This window comes from Gallus gallus, chromosome 15 (assembly GCF_016699485.2).
Source record: "Gallus gallus isolate bGalGal1 chromosome 15, bGalGal1.mat.broiler.GRCg7b, whole genome shotgun sequence".
Taxonomy (NCBI): Eukaryota; Metazoa; Chordata; class Aves; order Galliformes; family Phasianidae; genus Gallus; species Gallus gallus.
Window position 1 is genome coordinate 9,325,464 of NC_052546.1, and position 18,680 is coordinate 9,344,143.

General features: G+C 49.5%; 1 protein-coding gene and 1 long non-coding RNA gene across 23 annotated transcripts in view; one reads left to right on the forward strand and one right to left on the reverse strand.

Annotated features, from left to right (window-relative positions):
* Positions 1–18,680, forward strand: part of MSI1 (musashi RNA binding protein 1) — a 69,541-nt gene that overhangs the window by 22,416 nt on the left and 28,445 nt on the right. The gene's annotated exons all lie outside the window — the stretch shown is intronic.
* On the reverse strand, positions 5,074–18,571 carry LOC107051582. Its single transcript, XR_005840068.2, has 2 exons — positions 6,976–18,571; positions 5,074–6,072 (listed from the first exon to the last, which is right to left on the reverse strand). It is a non-coding gene; the product is annotated as an uncharacterized LOC107051582 (long non-coding RNA).

Below are 18,680 nucleotides of genomic sequence, written 5' to 3' on the forward strand. Positions count from 1 at the left end.
AACAGTTACATAAAGCTGTGACCCACGTGTGCGTCAGTCCCACCAGGCTCACAAGTAAATGAGGAAGATCTCAAGAAGCTCTGAGATGATGTCTGAAAGGATTTCCTTCCCTCCCGCCCAGAGGGTTGAACCTTGCAGAAAGGTCACTTAATTGTGCTGCTTGGAGATCTCATACTGGGCCCAGCGCTCCCTGTACCCTGCAGAACACCAATGACTGGGGCAGCAGTAACATCATCCCAGTGGCTTTGTGCTGTCTGCATCACCCCTGTGCTGTCTGTGTCAGGGGTGTGTTTTCAAAAGACAGAAAGAAAGCATTTTAGAGGAGGTATTCCTGCGTGGGATTAATGGGATTGATGCATCTGGATTAATGCAGCTTTTCCTGAAAGAAATGCTCTCTTTTTTGTCCACCCCTTCCCCTCTGAGGTTTACTTACTTGCAGCTGCTGACTCTTTGCCTGGTTGTTGTATTACCTGTGCTAAGGAGAACTGTAAAAAGCTCAAGCATTTATTGATTCAGTAGTGGGATCTATTCAACAGTGATAAAATGCTGCTGCTTCTTCAGTTATGGAATACCTGTCGCAGTTTTTTTTCTTCTTACCCTCAGATTCCCTTGAAGACTTTTTGAATTATTTCCTCTGCTTTATAGAGCTGTAACAAAGGACGGGTGCCTGGATCACTCCACCAGCTTCACCTGAGTAAAAGGGGCCACAGAGAGGTTGAAAGGGCGCCTGTCAGCAGGCTGCTAATTGTATGTGTCCGTCAGCAGGCTGTCCTTATACCGAAGAATGTTATCTTGAGATGAATCCATAGGCAGCACAGAAGGGTCTTGTTGAGAGAGGCAGACTGGGGAGCTATAGAGTGCTGCTACTTATCAGGACGGTGTCTTCTCAGCAGGTGCAAGAGTGAAAGAAGAGCACCAGCTATGTGAGAACTGCTTTGCCTTGCAGTGATCGTGTTAAAAGGGAGTACACTTTGCTTTCCTTTGTCGTAAGGGACCACTTGCACTGCATTTTGAACTCATCTGCAACCTTTCTGGAAAGGTGCAGTAACATGTTAGCATTCTGTGGTGCTTGTGTGCAGTGAGCGAATGCTGCTTTTCCTGCTTGTTTTGTCTCATGCATGTTATGCTGTGACATTTCAAACGCGCTGTTTGTAAAGAAATGCAATGCTGTTGTTTAGAAGCTCAGTGAATGCCATAACACTCTTTCTCTTGACAGTTGTTCATACCTGAGGATTTCCCCCTCCCCCTGGATAGGAGCACATTTTGTTCTTATGCGTTACCTGAGCTTTGGAAATGTCTGAATATTCTGGTATAGATCTGCTGTGTGCTGTGACCTGGCTGGGAAGCTACTCACTGAGGCCAGGGACAAGGGCAGGTATTTAAAAATATTCACACGGGTTAGACTTTTTTCCTGATCTACTGAGAAATAATCACAAATGCTTCCAGACTGTTTCTTTCTCTCAAAGAGAGCGTTGCCAGGCCTGACAAGGTCTCATTCTCAATATGGTATATATGGTAATTAGGATGTATATTGCCATCAGCGCCATGGGACCCCAGGAGAACATGAGCTGAAGATTTTGCTTGTCTGTCCTTACTGAATGCATGTGAGAGTCTCATGAATATTTTTGAAGCAGGTTAAATACTTGCCATTGCAAATCTATAGAGGCCCTAATGAAAGCAATCCTTTGAGCAGGAGTGAAGGAGGATTTCTCCTTCCTTACAAGAAGACTCAAGGAGTTCTGGAATAATTTTTTTTTAAGCAGTAGGTAATGCTTGTGGGGTGAGAGTTAGCTGTGAAGTCAGGGAGGTGAGGTTCCTGATTTTCATTCAGCTGCAGGCTGGTGCCTGGTGCATGTCTGGGGGCAGTGGGAGAGCCAGGTGGGTCCGTGGGATGGCAGTGATATACTCCGATATGGAAATGGAGACTCTTCCCAGGAGCATATTTGCTGATTACAGAGAAGCAAACAGCTTGATGTTGTGGAGACTGCGAGAAGGTGGAATCCCATTCTTCGGTCATTTATAATTTTTATGATTGTCCTTCTTTAGAAATATGATGTTAAATGAGCAGCTGACAAATGTCACTGCTCGGCTGATGGTCACACATGACCGTGCTGGGAGGTGGGGGAAGCAGTAAAACCGAGGCAGTGTCACCCTCTTGATTCCTCTAGGCTGAGGTAGAGGAAACCTCTGTGGCTTTCATGCAAAATATCTCCTGGGATCCTCTTTAACCTGGCCAGGCAGCCAGGGAGTGTCTGAATCCTCCAAGGGGAGGGCTGGGTGGAGATACAGGTTATGAATAGCAATGTGGTTGGGTCAACGCTGGAGCTAGTAAGATGATGTGACATTACAGATTCAGAAACTGACTGCCAAAGTGCCTGATTCAATGTTCATCCTGCTGGATAAGAAACAGCACCACTGTGGAGCCAAGGGATTTATCGCAGGGCTCGGTGGCAATGCTGGGAGCAAACAGGTATCAGTTGAGGAACCTGCTGTCTGCCTGGAGAGCCTGGCAGCAAGCAAGCCTGTGGTTCTGAAGAGCCTGTATTTGGCCACTGTGTCTTTTGGCTTTTGGAAATGGCCAGGAATTTTCTTTTGCTGTTGAGCCAGTGCTACATCGGTGATCTGGACCACATTTTGATTGGTTTCCTTGAGCTCATGCTGCCATTCACACTGCTTGTGCTGTGGGTCTCCCTTTCCACAGTTTGGCCACATCTCGAAACAGACTGAGCAAAGGACTGCTGAGATGCACAGGTGGGAGCACCAGTCTTCCTCTTGCACCTGCGGTGCCCTGGTTGGGAATGGAGATATTGTAGGAGAGGAACCCTGCATTTGGTGGTGGCTAAGAAGAGGTAGGTGTCTTTGGCAAGCAGTGAAGTCTTTCTGTTCTTCAGGGATGTATATACCAAAATAATCTTCTGTATTTTTAGGAGAAAAGTCTCTGTTCTGACCTCAATACAGGAAAGCTCACCCCCAAACTCCTGCTTGATGTTCTCTGACTTGGAGCCAGGGAGGACCTTTTCTGCAAGCTCCTGCACAGAAGAGGCCTGTTGCTGTGAACTCTTGCATAGTAATTAGAGGAAGCAACTTTGGGCTCCCACCAGTGGTTATGCAACAGGGCTGGATCTGGCCCGTTTGTTGCTGCACTGCCCAATGCCACCAGGCTGGTGCCTCTTTCCAGAAACCCCTCCTTCAACTCTGTCTCCCTCCTGGGGAGCCTCTGCAGGCTGCAGGAGGCAGCAAACAGGAACTTCTGCCCCACAGTTGGCTCCCAGGTAAATCCTGTCTGGACCTACTGGGGAAAATTGTAACCCCTTGGTAGAAATGATCCAAGTTTCCAAGGCAACTACCCTCTAGCCCTATTTTGAACGCTGCCTTGTTCCCATAGAAAGTTGCCCGTTAGTCTCGTCAGCAGCTGCCGCAGAGAGCACACCACCTCCAGAGGAGTTGTCCTCTGCAGAGCTCTTTATTCCCATAATGAGCAGCCGGGGGGGCGGAGGCATGTGCAGCTTGGTGCTGCTGGCCCCCAGCCGTGCTTGGGCAGGGCACTGCACAGCCCAGGAGATGCTTTGGAGCGAGCTTGGGTGCTTCTGCCTCTGCCTTCCCAGGGAGAAGTAGGTGCCTGGGGCTCCCCGGAGGTGCAGGGAGTTGGGGGCTGGAGTGTGGATGGGGCTGCTTGGACGTTTTTTGGTGAGCTGGAGGGTGACAAGTGAAGAAAAAGGACACAGCGTTTTATTTAATTAGAAAAACCAAACTCCCTAAAACTAGCCTCCGAAGGGCCTCCGTTGTCATCAGCTTCACAAAGAGCTGTGACAAATGAAAGGAACTGAGCAGAGAAAAGGCTGCTTTCTCTTTGTGTCTCTTTCCCAGCTTCTGTTTGCTTTGCTGTCTCCCTTGCTCCCATTGATCAGGCATGTGGAAACATTCCTCCTCCTGCGCTCCCATTGTGGCCGCCCGGTTGCCAGGCTGCCGTTGGCTTGAATAACTTCACTAAGCCAGGCCTCTCCAAAACCATACCATCCGGCATGCTGGACGCGGGGCCAGACGCTGCCCTCCCATCCTCCTCCTTCCCTCCCCCTCCCAGGCAGCGCAGGGGTGCAGTGAAAAAATGCCTGAAAGAACAAGGGAGGCAGCATGGAGCTCAACTGGCCTGGGAAGGGAAAAGGTGCAAGGCACCCTACAAGAACAGGCTGCAGGGAGGGGACAATGGCCAGCCTGGGTCGCTGTGTTAAAAGGAAGGTGGTTGTTGTTGATAAGGGTTGTTAGCACAGAGTTTTTGAGCAGAGGGCTTACCTCTGAGATTACCTTGGGGAAAGCCCTGGCACTGAAGGTGCTGGACTTGTGCTCAAGTCAGCACGTGGGTGTCTTGCACTGTCAGTGCTCCAAACCAAACTCAAGTCTAATCTCATTCAGCTCCTCTGCCTATGGTCATTATTGGTGCAAATCTGGCTTATTATTTTTAATGCTATGTTTCTATCAGTGAAATAACAGTAAGGAATTTGTACTTTCAGATGTGCTTCTTGACTCAAAGCAGCCAGGGCTCCATCCATAGCTGGTGCAAGGCAGCCCTGGCCCATCAGCTCACAGCATCATTCCTGATTTAGTCTTGACCTCACCTAGTTGTGGCCCTGCACTCAGGATGGGTGGCATAGTGTGACTGTGGGCTGTGCCTGCTGGCAGACAGGGGCTCCCCCCAGTGCTGGGTGGCCCCAGGTCTGTCTGCAGGGGTGGCACCGTTGTCCCTGTCCCCAGCAGCACAGGAAATGCTGTAGGGCAGCTGGAATTGATGCAAACGAGGTTGGGTTTGTTCTGCAGAGAGGTCCCAGGTTTGTACTGGGCTTGTACTGGTTTGAAGGGCAGGGACTGCTGAGCTCAGGTGATTAACATAACAATCCTGGGGCTCTGCCTTCATCCTGCGGCTAAAGCCTGGTTTGCTCAATCCAATTTCCAGCCTCTGCCCTTTCTTTAGCAGGCTAATTACGTCGGCAGGACAGTGGAAATGACCTTCTTAAAGCCACAGTGCCCCTCGTCTTCTTACTTGCGTGTCAAAACATAGGAGATGGAACAGTGATACCATTCAGAGAAATAACATGTTTAGATACAATGGGCAAAGTACTCAACATGCTCCCAGAAGTTTACAGTGGTAACTTGCGTGTTGTTGGTCGATATCAGCCATGTATGTTTGTAAAGATCCTTCCAAGCAAGGCACAATGCTGGTGGGGCCCAGAGGTGTGGTGTTGTGCTAGTTTAAGAAATGATAAGTATGTGGTATTACACCAATAAATGTGCAAAGCATTACCATCTTGCACAGAAACCTGTGAGGGCACTGGACTGGAAAGCTTCTGCTGCACTGGTTTCTCTCATTAGTCATCCTAGCCTCATTCTGTCTCTGTAATACATAGCACCCTGCTCTTGTGCTGCTTTCTGCCTCTCCCTGGACTAGCTGGGATGTGGCTTTTGGGCCCAGAGTGATCGTGCATATTCTGAAGTCCAGTCCTGTAGCAGCTGCAGCCCTGCATGGACTGGGGCTGAAGCTGGTGTTGGGAGCCTGCCAGGGGCTGCGAACACAAGCAAAGAGCTACAGCCCGTCTCTGTCTGTGCAAGTTGCAGGAAACCTTTGGTCTGTGTGCAAGGTGCTGGCGTGACCAGCCATAGACCAAGGGATAGGTGCTCCCAAAGCCCTTGCAAAGGCTTACTTGACTGCTGGAGCAGAAACAGATGATTTCCGAGGGGAGTAGAGTTTGTTGCTCTGCTAGTGTTCTGATCTGATTTGTAAAGACTTTTGCTGGAGTTGTCTTCATTTCTATAGTATGAAGCTGTCAACAGTCCTACAAATCCTTCACGAAGGAAGTCAGGGTTTGTACCTGACCAGTGGCTTGGTGTAAGATGTATCTGTTGTGGTCCTGTTGAAACTGGTAGTGTTCTTTTGTTAAGGCTGAATATTGTCTTTGTGTGATGTTGGTTCTTGCAAATTAAGAGTCAATCTTCTAGTTTCAGGAGCTCCTGAGAGGTGAAGCTGGTATAACTGAGGGAGCAGCCATAGCTAGGCTTCTTCTAGAGCTGAAAGGATGGCTCCTGCTTTGAAAGAAGGGAGTGTGGTGAGAATCTTGAGGTTTAATGTAACAAAACAGGCTGGGAATAAAATTAACTAGATAGCTGATATAGATGTGTCAGTCACACTTTGCCCCAAAGCCACTGCTGATTGCTGAGATACCAGTTCCATCAGGCATTGAGAAGAGGTAGGAAAACAATTTTCAATTCATGGCAGTCTTAAAGAAACCTGCTGCATACAACAAATTTGATGCTGTAATAACTGACACTGTTTGTGACAGACAAACGTGGAGCTTGTCTAGTGAAGCACTTCAGAAATGCCTGCTGTTGCATACCAAGAGCCCGTGGAAATGGTACCTGCTAGGAAAGATGTTGTAAGAGGATCAAGAGGATCTCTGCTACCAATGGCATCTGCAGAAAGCCATAAGGTGACAGCAAGATTTTGAGCATAATGGAAGATTTTAAAAAGTATAAAGTTATTTTTTCCAAAGGCACAAATGGCACTTGGTGGTCTGATTCTGCTCTAAGCTACAAAACAGGAGGCTTCTGGGAAACAAGGAGATATTGGGAGAACTGATAGTCCTGTGCTGAAGTATAAAGATAAACTGAATGTGTCTGAAAGAGAGGGGAACAATTACAGGAGAGACTGTTACGAGAAAATTGTTGGGAGGGAGAGCAAATACATCCAGTGCAACAAGAATAGAACAAATCTTGGGAGCTAACTTGGAGGCATGACCTTGTCCATCCTTACCATGACAACCTTCTCCTAGGCTTTCTTACTGGGAAGATGATCACAGGAGTTCTGTCTCTAGCGTAGCATACAGCGCTATAGGAAACACTCCAGTGACTTCGTCCTCTACAGAGCATTGTGGCTTTTTGAGAAGGCAGGAATTACATTTAGAATTGTGCACAAGAATATGGACTTACCGAATATTACTGTTGGTGATGAAGAGCAGCTGGGTGCTCCAAGCAGGTCGGGTATTGCTTGAAATGATGCTGTGGATTAACAAAAACATGCAAGGTGGAAACAAGAAATGAAATCTGTCTGTAACATGCATGCTATCTGGAGTGCAGGTGCATCTATGAGAAGGGGCAAATTGAAGTGTACAAGAAACAGTGCTTAGAGAAAAAGCATGTCTCTAATATTATTTGTGGGGGGGTTTTTTGTTCATTTTTCCTGCACAAGCCTTCCAGGAGAGGCTGCCTTGTTGGTGGAAAGTCCTGCTGCTCCTGTAGGGCAGGGCTGCTGTGGGTTGGCACTGGTCAAGCAGTGACAGTAAGCAGCGTGGTGAAGTCAGACTGTGGACTATGCACAATTTAAAATCAAGGCAAAGTATTGTTAGTTCTTCCCCATGTGTGGATGAACACACTGTGTGGCTGGTGCCAGGCACTGTCACATCCCACTGCTCACGAATGCCTTCACCAGGTGGAGACCCCGTCTGCTGTAAGTTGGAGTTAAGGACCAAATGAGACAATTCTGTGTCACTCTTAAGTGATGCTTAGGCTCATGTTTCAGGGAGGGAGTCTGGAAAATGGGATCCTATGACTTTTTCAATGAGTGAATTCACTCATCTTTTTTCCCCTGAAATACATGAATAACCCACATGTATGTGAGAGCTGCCCCATACCACAGCTGGGTCAGACAGTCTCCTGAGAAGAGGCCACTATGGGAATGCTGTTTTCAGCATCCCGTAATGTCCTCAAACTGAAGCCTGAGAGCTCCTGTTGGAGTCTGTAAAGTAATTAGTTGCAGTGTCCCTGTTTTGAAGGAGATTAGTGCCATGACTAAGTCTACATTGGGAGACTGTGCAGTCTAATTTTGTAATGGAGAGTTATAGTAAACAGTAAGCCGTGCTTCCTGAATAGCAGATATTCTATGTGTGGCTTTATACAGGATAAATGTTCTGTCTTAAATATAGAAGCAGCATTCTTCTGTCGGATCTCTAGAAGAAAATGCATTAGGGTTAATGCTCGCAAGTGGTGTGCTTGGTATGTCATTCACTTACATATCTAAATTCCAACTGTAATAGGTAAAACAAGATTAACTCATTTTCCAATGATATATTGGGCTGATGGAAATTGCAGTACGTTTGAGACGTCCTCCATCACCCTATCGCAGTCGTTTGTTGGGGTCTGGTTTGTAGGTACCTACAGTCTCATAAAGCAGGCAGTGTGCCATAGCTCCTACAATGCTGACTGTGAAATCTCCTTAGCTCCCGATTACTCCCTTTCTCTTTCACTCACAAGGACCTTGATTCAGCTACTTCTGCAGCAGGCTCCTAGTGACAAAACTTCTGTCTGAAACGTGCTGTGTCTGGCAAAACAAGTGGCAGCACTTACGAGGTCCTCCCAGACAGGTTTCTCTCGCTGCTGTCGTTTTGTGCACGCGCTCAGTGCTGTGCCTATCCCAGGATTTTCTTCCTTCCCCATGATAAGTGACTGACTGAGCGCAGACTCGCAGAGCCAAGATGGAGGATCTCCAGGGGAAGTTTCAAGTGTTCAATAAAAGAAGGAATGCAGGCAGAAAAGAAAGCCATGACTCGAATGGCATCATTCTCTTTCCTTCATCCCTTGGAGGTTCTCCTGCCTTCCCTGCCTGTGTGTGACCTCCCTCCTCTCCCAGCCAGCCTTTCTTTTTTCAGCCTTCATCCTGCCCCTCACCCTCCTCGTTCATTGATCTCCCTTTAGGCTTTATTAGTGACTCCCCCTCCCACCCTTTCTCTCCTTCATTTTTTCTGATTCTCTGGCATAAGACAATTGAATGGGGCCAGACTCCTAAGCTGAAGCTGGGGGTGTGGGGTGAGAGGGAAGAGGCGTTAAGATTTAATGATATTGCCTCTTTAAGGAATCCCTAATTCCTAACACCCGTCTCCTCCCCCACCTGAGAACCAATTAAAACTCAATGAATTCAAGTGGAGGCTTTTGTGCATCACATGTGCTTGACTAACAAAGCTTTCTCCGTGCTGGAATAAAAGCTTCTATTCAGCAGCCGGTTTGTTCTAATTCAAATCACTTCCACTCCAGCATCCTCTCCCTCCTTGCTGCTCCTGAGTTCCCAGGCCAGACTGGGCTGCTGCTTGTACACCCTGCCCAAAGCTCTGTGCTGCACCTTGCAGGGCCCTGCCTCGGTGGCAGAGGGCAGGAGGTGACCTCTGTGTGGTTAACCAGGTACCCTGTGGTGCTCGTGGCCCCATCCCTGGGAGCCTGCTGGGCTGTGGGGTGAGCTGACGTCGTGTGCTGCTGCACAGCAGCTCCAGCACTGGGAGCTGCTTCTGAAGAGGACTCTTCTCTGCCCTTGGGAAGCGGCTCATTTGTGCAGTCCTCTGTGCGTGGACAGAAAACTTCCTTGTCTATAGACAGAGTTCAGCCTTCCTTGACACCAGTGAAAGCTCTCTCCTTTCTTCTTTGCTACAGGGGTTATGTGGATATGGTGACACCTGAAGTGAAAGGGGAGTCTGAAAGCACATGCAGTCTAAGAGAGTCTGAGTAGTTTCTACTTGCACTTTCAGCAGCCTCAGTCTATAAATTGCACTACCTGGGAACCTGAGGATAATTTCCATCCTCTAGCATGCCTTGAAAATAAAAAGGGAGCTTGAACAAGGTTGCCTGGGAGATAACATACATTTCATGCTATTCAACAATTTTAAAACCTCACTTGAAAACTTTGCAACCCCAGACCTGTTTTTTGGGTGATTTTATGTAGGGAGGCAATTACCTGTCCAGATGTTAGTCAGGTGATCTTCACAGTGTAAAACGTTCAGAGCTTCTGTCTGTCCTTACTGATCACAGTGTTAGCTGAGCTGTTCACAAAGTGGTACAAATGGCATTAACTGGGCTATCTATTTTCTGTTCCTGCAGTCTTCTATTTGTAGAGACGTTTGGATTTTTTTTCCCTCTTGTGAGAAATCTCTGGTAGAAGCAGGTTGAGTGCTTTGCTCTAAAGGCAATGAGGTTTTTACTCCCTCTAATCTCTCCTGAGAACGAGCTCCAGCACTGAGGGCCAGCTGCCAAGAAAGCTATCTGCTCTGCTCCAGAGCTTTGTGCAACACAGCAGTTGCATTGCTCCTGAAAATTGTGTCTTTGTTGGGGAGTCATGAAGAAGAGGTCTCTTGGGTAGCCGGGACCTGTCCCACAAAGACTTCTGGCAATTCAGATGGGCTCTTGGAAGCTGTATTGGTATTTACAGAGGAATCAATAGTGAGAGCAGAGATTGGGTTTATGCGTAGCTGGGGAGCTGTGGCGTTTGGCAACTGGGATATTGCATTTTGAACTCATCTGAAAGTCTGCAGGGCTAGTAATTCTTTCAACTGCAATGCTTCGCAGCTGTCAAGCATGGCAGTGAACAAGCATTAACACATATCAGGGTGTGCTGCTGTCTTGTAGTCAACTTTTATCAAAGAGAGACTTGAGCATCACTGTTTGAACATCCCCTAGCAGTCCCACTTCTCTCCATAGCTGTGGTCTCTCACATTTGATCTCCAGCCCCAGTGGTGGCCAGCATCTGGAACTGAAGATATGTCAGTGTTCCCAAAGAGCGTATTTTGTTCTACTCTTTTCTCTGTGTTTTCATTATTTGGACATTGTAACCCACTGTCAAAACATTTTACTTTTTAGTAAATGGACTTTTTTTTTTTTAATCTAGCTTTTTTTTCTTGTAAGTGCAAACTGACCTCTTGTCAGGGTAATGTGCAAAGTTTGTGCTCAGGGTGGGCTTTTTTTTGGTAAACACAGTCCTATGTCCACATAAATGCAGAAATGGGGACTCTGAAAGCACGTGAAACGCACTGGTCTTTCAGACTAACCCAGGAATGGTAAAGAACAGTTCTTTCCATGGCAAGCTAATTTCAGGCAGTGTTTTGTGGTATCATGGCAGTATAATCTCTGTCCATGAATGTGGTGAGGGGGAAGAAGATCAGATCCAAAATACTTCATTCCCTCTGAGTTAGAGTGCTTAAAGTTAAAAAGCATTTTCCTTTACAGCTTGTAGGTTATTTTCTGCAGCATGTTCTCTCTGAAGAGCTCAAAGCAGTTCTTGAGGTAGGGAAGAAAAATCCCAGATTTCAAGTAAAGAAACAGAATTTCGTGCCCCCAAATCACTTAGCTAACCTGTGAGAAGAGGCAGGAGCAGCACGAGCACTTGGTGAGCTGTACTGAGATCAGTCCTCTTTCTCAAGCCTCTTCTTATGTGCAGTAAACTCTCTAAGGTGAGAGGCTGACAATGCCATTGTGCCAGACGGGGGACTGGCACAGCCTAGCTGGTCCCTAGAAGCTTTTGTAATAAACATGCTTAATTGAAGGGAACAGGAGATGTGAGCTTGTGTGGCTGATGGGCAGAACAGCCCCTTCCTTAGTGATGCAGTTCAGCAAGCCCTCCTCGTGTTCTGCACTGACCTTCGTCTCTGGGGCTCTGCACTTCGTTCCTGTTTCTTGTTAATGAAGCGAGTTTGATGGTCTCAGACCCTTCCTTGCTAGTAAATGGTTTCTACTTCAAAACAAAGTGCGGTTAGTTGGGCAGGAGAGTCCCTGGTCTGACCTAAAACTAAATTACAGCTGACCCTGAGACATTGAGGCCCCTCCAGGTCAGGGACAAGGGCATTGTCAGGACACTGAGAGCTTGCACTGTAATTAGCAGCAAAGGTATCAAATACCTCTGTTTCCAGCATTCCTGCCCTTAAAGCAACACAAGCATAAAATCCAAAAATTTCTCCTATTGCAGCCTCACTGGAAAAAAAAAAAAAAAAAAAAAAAAGGAAGTAAGGCTGAACAAACTTCCATTGATTTGCTTTTTCTCTGTTCTGCAGTAAATCTCCCCATCTTGAATCCAGTCCCACAACCCCTTGTTCCCCCAGCATCTGGGAATGAATTTACCAGACCTTGCATTTCTTGCAAGGCTCCAGAATGACCAACAAACTTGAGCACATTTTGTCTGCCTAGCAGGAGTGTGTAAGAGGAGCTTTCCCACTTGAAAAATGTGCTTGGCTCTAGAGCTGCTTTCCCAGCAAATGTCTCTTCTGTCCCCAGCTTTCTCCAAACACCAGCAAGGGTTTTTTTAGGTTCACTCTCTAAAATGTGTTTTGGTTTAAATACACTTTATAAGATGTGACAGGAATATGATAACTTCTGAAGTAGGAAAATATTTGTGCTAGCTTTCCTGGTGTTTAGCAGCGTGCTGCTGAGCAGAGAGCAGGGTGCTGCTGCAGCTGAAAACACGAGGTATGGATTATCTGAGTGTCATGCTTTCCACCTCTACCAGTTTGCCACTATGTATGACATACAGACTGTGGGCATGCACCTTGGGATGCTACATTTTGCAGAAGTGTGAGCCCATAGCTCCCACAGGCCTTGTCTGGAAGTTAGAATGTTTGCTGCACCTCCAGCTTTTTGACTAAAATGTTCAGTAACAACAGGGAATTTTGGAAAAAAAACTTACTGCCTCACTGTTTCCATCCTTCCTGAGTAGGCAGCTTCCAAACCCCATGGGTGTCTGAAGCAGTGAACTTGGTGATCTCCAGAGGGGTAATGTTGGAGCAGGGCAGGACACACTAAACAGGGCTTCCAAAAACACCTGTGTCATCAGATTACAAGTCCAGTGAGTCAAGATTTCACAAGCCTGAGTATGATCTCGCTATTTCCAGTGTAACTCATGAGATTCCTCTCTACTGAAGCCTATAGAGCTGCCCTGGTCACTCCTGCAAACAGGAGGAATGCAAGGATCTGCTCCCTGATCAATCTGGAATGCCACAAGTAGATCATAGAGTGGTATGAATTGGGAGGGACCTTTAAAGGCCACCTGGTCCAAGTCCCCTGCAATGCACAGGGGCACCTACAGCTCACAGGTGCTCAGAGCCCCATCCAGCAGACCTTGCACCCCTCCAAGGAGGGGATGTGGAGTTAAAAAAAAAAAATTACAAACATGAAATTACTTTTTTTCTATGACCCTTAAGATTTTATAGTAGAGTGCTGCATTTTGATGCTCGTATCTGACACGCTCTGAACTGCAGAGGTTACAGTTTCAGTCCTACTTCTATAAAGGGGATGGCTCCAATATATATTGCCTACCTCCACTGAGAGAGCTTTCCTGCTGCTCCTCCGCATCGCCCCATTTTGGCAGTGTCTCCATGTTGCTCATGTCCCAGCTGTGCTGAGCAATGTCCTGGATGGCTGTTTGGGTCCCTCGTGGCTGTGGTGGCTTGGCCACCTACCAGCTGGGCTCTCTTGAGTTGGCGAATCACTGCTTGTTCTGGAGGGGAGAAGGCTTGATGCCTCAGTTTCCTTCAGCTTGTGGATTGCCTGGGTGTGAGGTGGGTGGTGGAGGTCTGTGTGCAGCAAAAAAAGAAAACGGCATAAGGACCTGAACGTAGCAAAATCAGCCTTGAGGGAAATCCAGAGCAGGCAAAGGCGTGAAAAGATAAATGCTTAAAGGCTGTGAAAACTGAGCAGAAGATACAAGGGCAAGAACAGACAAGTAGCAGCAGGAGCAAAGTATTTCCCACTAGGTTATGAGTGATGCAGAATCAGAGCTTGTCTTCAGTTAGAGGTCAGCTCACTGGTCTGTGGGCAGGGAGGAATCGCTGTGTATTCAGACCAAGGAAAAGATTTTGAGCTGCTTTCAGTTCTAAACATAATTGAAACCTGGTCGAGGTTGCTGTGACTGGAGTCTCAAGCATCAGTCCCCTTGTTTCACATTCCCTAGCCTGAACGGCTCAGCAGCCTCTAAGCCTGAGAGAAGATGGTGTGCCCCAGGGAACAAGGCAAACCCTCCTCCGGAAGATACCACTCCTGGCCCCAGAGCGACTATGCTGAGTGCACTACTTTGGAAAGCCAGGAGTTCTTCTGTGTGCTGCGCTCACTGGGTGAGTTAGAGCCTTGCTTGGTGAGGTGATGGTTGAATATTCTTCAACAGCGAACAGCAGAATGACTATGGAGGTCTCCAGGTGCACCTGGACCTTGTAGTCTGGCTCAGCAGAGGCAGCTCAGGCAGGAGTGACATGCACCAAGCAGATAAGCTGCTTCTACAGGCTGAAGATGGAGCTTTGCCTGGGAAGATGCCGTTGTCCATCTTGATTAGGACATGATGCCTGATGTAAGTCATGTGACAAGCACAAACAAAATACCTTGACAAAACCTTGAGGAACCAGGACAGGCTGAGCTGCTTAAGGAGATTTACAGTGTGTATTTCTGTCCTGTGCACTCGCCTTGGGCTGAACCTTTCCTGTCTCAGGAGCTCCAGCACGTACCTTGGATTTTGAAGAAGCTTTTTCCTGTTCATTCCCCAAATGATCTATAAACCTTCTCAATTTTGTGCTCTTAAGTTTAACAGTGTAGTCCCGGTTGCTTTACACCACCAAGGTACCAGAATGCTATAAAGGTGTCTTCTGGGAAGTGCTGTTGGGATTTGTGGAGCAAAGGTCCCATCAAATTAAATTAGAAAATAAGTCCTGAAGAAATGGGAGAGTTAAGAGCTGGTGTGAGTGTTACAGCAGAGGTGGGAAACTGATTGTGTCTTGAAAGAGAGGGGAGGGAGAAACAGCTTCTGCTTGCTCAGCTCCTGTTCATGTGTTGGGCCAAAAGTTCTCTGCCTGCTCCTGTCAGTGCCTATTCCTTCTGGTGCTGCTCTGGGGCAGTGCCAGGACCCAGATTTCTGCCTCCTGCAAAAGTCTCAGCTGGGGACCCAGCTGTCCTTCCTGCAGCCCTGTTCTCCCCTTTCCCCTAGGACTCGCTATCTCTAAGGTGGATTTTATATGTTCTTGACCTAACCAGCGAAGAAATAATAGAAACTGAGTATAGAAAGCATTGCTGAGAAGTCACCTCTTAGCCACAGGCAAGGGCAAAGTATAACCTGATCAGCAAACCAATGCTTGCTTAATGTGTTCTTAAAAATCTTCATGGATGGGGATTCCTCAGCCCTCCCAGCTGGCCTCTTCCATCTTCAGCCATCACCACAGTTGCTGAGTTTCTCGGAACATCTCACCTTGATGTCTCTCTCTGTCAGCTGAGCTGATCATCCTATCCTGGGTGAGCACAAGGAGCAGTTCAATCAATGTCCTTTGGATTTCTGTTGCACGTGTCCTCATCTCTTTTCTCTGACAGTGGGGGAATGGATTCTTCTGTGTCACCATCCCACCATGAGCTTTCTGGTGAAGAAGGGAAGAGCGGGAGGCAATGCCCTGCTGCTGGGGTGGGAAGAGCCTGGTGGCAGCGGGCTGACGATCCAGGAAAACCACCTCTGTGTGGGATGCTGAGTGAGGGCTGGGCAGAGGCTAAGCAGGAGCTGGGATGGAGCAGAAAGCAGTGTCTGATGAAAGTCTGTGACAAACGGTAATGAAGAGATGAGGGTGGAAGTGGAGAGGAGAGTGAGGTCCCATTTTTCAGATCTGCTGTTTGTTTTGGTTAATGGGAAGTGGAGATGCTGCCATGTATGCTTCTTGCATGCAGCCCAGTTCCTCTCTCCTTTCCCACCCTATTATTTGATGCTGTGCACCATGTATCCCATTTTCCCATCATCACCCTTGCTCTATGAGGTTTCCTACACAGCAAAGAGCTCCTCAGTGCTTTTGCAGCCATTCTCCTCTTGCTGCCCGTGTCGTCCTGCCCACAACCAGAGCAAAGCCTCAGCACTTCAATTTCAGTAACTGCTCTCCCTGGCTGTGCCTGCTGCCTCCCCAGCCCAGTGCCCTCGAGGCAGACAGCGGCCGAACCATTCCCTTAGAGGTGGCCGCAGTGGCAGTGCGTGGGGCAGTTCTACCCTTGGCCTTGCAGGGGGTCAGCATCACTTCCCCAGCACACAGGAGCGTGACCAGAAGCTGCTTCCAGAGCCTGGCATTGCCCCCGGGCTGCCTGGAGCTGCACTTAATATCTTCCAGGTTTGCTTGTTCAGCGTCGGAACATGAATAGGAGAAGAGTGATTTGGATTCCAGTTCAAGTTTGTTTATTAACTGTCCGAATGGAACGAAAAACAAAACAACTCTGAGTACCCGCTGGCCAGAACCTCCCGGCTCCGGGACACAGCTGAGCCTCCAGGACAGCCAAGCCTCCAGGACTTGGTCTCTCTGTCACTCTCGTATGATGGCAGAGCAAAGGAGGCCCTGCCGCCCTGCCCCTCCCCTAACCTCCACTTCTGGGAACCTCCCTCTCCCCATGAATAACTCCAGTGTCTGCCTCTGGTGCTGGGCAGCACTTTGCCAATCATCGACCCCAGCAGGAAGTGGACATGATTTTGATAGTGTCACTCTACCACACACGAGATGCTGAATAGCAGCAAGAAAACTGAGCAGTTTTGTTAATCTCGCTGGTGTTTGGCAACCTCTCAGCAGCAGCCACAGAGGCACTACAGCTGTCTGTCTGCAGCCCCAGGAGTACAATGCTGCATTATTTTATATTTGGAGATCATCTTTCCAATCATAAGGTCTGGAATGTTTTATATATTTACTTCTCTGTGAGGAAAGCTTCCTACTGTCACTAATCAACAGATTTTTTCAGGCTTGTGTGTTATAGAGATAAATGCATTGATACTTCCAAAGGGCTTTGGGGTCCAGAGGTGGAAACGCAACATATGACTGTGTTTTGGAAAGGGCCTTGGAATAAGTTACGTGGTACAGTGTGCTGTCACTGCCAGGGATGCAGCTCCAACCACATCCTCCATCCAGCCCCTCCTGAAGATTGCTCTTTTTCCTCTTATGTTCACAGATGGTGGCTCGCTTTGATCCTCTTCTCTCTTCTCCATTATTATCTTGGTGGAAAAGAAGAGGAAAAAAATAATAAGCCTAATGCAGAATATATATATATATATGTATATAGTGAAGTGTTTTAATGCTGCCTCTGAGTGCTCTGCATTATCTGTTGTGTATAATACACTTAAAATTATAACAGTCTGCTGGGAGTAAACCAAAGGATGTTGTCCTTTTGTGTGCCCAGCACTGATCTCTTGTTTCTTTTCTCCTTTCTGGAGTTTAATTAGCATTGCTCCTCTGCCTAAGTTGGGCAGTCAATGGAGCATGGAAGCCCGTGCCAGGTGACATGCAAAACATTAGTTCCCCACTTGGAGTATTTGCCATCCAACTCGGAGCAGGTGCCAGGAGGCAGCGCAGCAGCAGTGAGTTTGGGCAGCGTGGCAGGAGAGCAGTGGGTTTCTGATGGCCCAGAACTCCCAGGGTGTGCAAGGGGAGGTGACTGCGATGCTGCAACCATGGCTGAGGTACAGCTCAGTCCCCGGGGTGGCCGCTGAGCGTCTGGTTGTGAGCTCTCTCTGTGCCAGGTGTGGGGCCAGGAGATGAGATAGTGCCTCTGACTTCAGCTCAGGAAATGGAAGGGGTGAATGGTGGCTTGGCAGAGCTAGCGGGTGGATGAATTCAGCTCCCGGTTGCAGCCACAGCCTTTGGGATGAGCCGAGGTAATGAAAAATACTGTTATGGGGTGCTATTAAAACAGAGGTGTCCTGGTTCATCTCCAGGAGGGAGGTGAGGAGTATTGGCACGGGGAAAACCAGTCATTAAAGAATGGTCAGGTGAGGCTGGTGCTGACCTGCAGCCGTTTGGCACCTCGCTCTGTGGGGAAGGCTCTGATGAGGTGTGGAGATGGGCAGGGGAACGTTTGGCAGCGCTGTGGCACAGAGCAGATACAGCCTGTCAGCCTGCAGTGCCCCTGTCCTGAGAGAGGCTTTGTGTGCTGCTGCGTTCTGATGTGTCACCAATGCTAACAAGTGCCCTTTCTCAGGGCGACGTGCTGTGCAGGCAGGGCAGAGAGGCTCCAGTTCTCATCTGACACCCAACATTTCACTTGTTCCTCACCGGGCTCCTCCATGCCAGCTTGCCCGAGCGCTGAGCAGAGCGCGGGGCCCGCAGCACACGGCTGAACTTGCGGGAGGGCAGCGAGACGCCGGAGCTTGGCACAGCTCTGTTGATTTGTACGAGCGAGGAGCTGCTGAGCGGCGGGGCCGCCCCGCTCCGTCCGCGGGTTGGGGCTCAGGCCGGGCCGGGCCGCGCCGAACCGCTGCTCCGGTGCCGCAAGCAGGGCCGTCCGGCCGCGGTGCGGGGCTCCGCCGGAGGAGCCGTCCGGGCGGGCAGCGCCGAGCTCCGGGCAGCAGCCCCGGGTGCGAGCTCTCCCCTCCCCGCCCGCGGCCCCGCTGGGAGCCCGAGCCCACCGGCAGCCTCCGCTCGGCGGGGGCCGTGGCCTCGGGAGCGCTCCGGGCGGGCAGGGCAGCCCCGGGGGCCGGGCCGGGCCTTCAGCCCGCCGGCTTTAACCCGCCCGCTGCCGGTGCCTCCTCCGCCGCCGGGAGCTCCGGAGCCGCCGCGGCGAACTCGAGCGGCCCGAGCCGGGCCTCGCCCCGGGGCACCCGCAGGACCCGGCGCAGCGCGGCCCGGCCGAGGCCGCCGCGGTGGGGCAGAGCCCGCGGCCTTTTGTCCGCCAGCGCAGGTGCGGAGCGGCGCGGCCGAGGACAAAGCGCCCGCGGGGCCCCGGGCCGCTGCCGCCGTTCCGTTCCGCTCCGTTCCCGCCGCCTCCGTTCTCCTCCGGCGCGGTCCGGGCGCGGCTCCCGGCGTTCGGTCCCAGCGCGGCCCGGCGCCACCGGCGGGTTTTATGCGCACGGCGGCCGGCGGGCCGGCGGGGGTGGGAGGAGCCGGGCAGGTTGTGCCCGC